Raw genomic sequence first — 415 nt, forward strand, 5'->3', positions numbered from 1 at the left:
TCCCTGGTTGATCCTGCCAGTAGTCATATGCTTGTCTCAAAGATTAAGCCATGCATGTCTCAGTACAAGCCGCATTAAGGTGAAACCGCGAATGGCTCATTAAATCAGTTATGGTTCCTTAGATCGTACCCACGTTACTTGGATAACTGTGGTAATTCTAGAGCTAATACATGCAAACAGAGTCCCGACCAGAGATGGAAGGGACGCTTTTATTAGATCAAAACCAATCGGTCGGCTCGTCCGGTCCGTTTGCCTTGGTGACTCTGAATAACTTTGGGCTGATCGCACGGTCCTCGTACCGGCGACGCATCTTTCAAATGTCTGCCTTATCAACTGTCGATGGTAGGTTCTGCGCCTACCATGGTTGTAACGGGTAACGGGGAATCAGGGTTCGATTCCGGAGAGGGAGCCTGAG

At 48.9% G+C, this 415-nt stretch overlaps 1 non-coding gene across 1 annotated transcript in view; it reads left to right on the plus strand.

The window, feature by feature from the left end:
- LOC124576668 overlaps positions 1-415 on the plus strand; it is a 1910-nt gene continuing 1495 nt past the window's right edge. Inside the window, exon 1 of the ribosomal RNA XR_006972587.1 lies at positions 1-415. This exon is cut by the window's right edge and continues 1495 nt beyond it. This is a non-coding gene — a ribosomal RNA (small subunit ribosomal RNA).

The sequence above is a fragment of the Schistocerca americana genome, unplaced genomic scaffold (genome assembly GCF_021461395.2).
Source record: "Schistocerca americana isolate TAMUIC-IGC-003095 unplaced genomic scaffold, iqSchAmer2.1 HiC_scaffold_257, whole genome shotgun sequence".
In the NCBI taxonomy this organism is placed as follows: domain Eukaryota; kingdom Metazoa; phylum Arthropoda; class Insecta; order Orthoptera; family Acrididae; genus Schistocerca; species Schistocerca americana.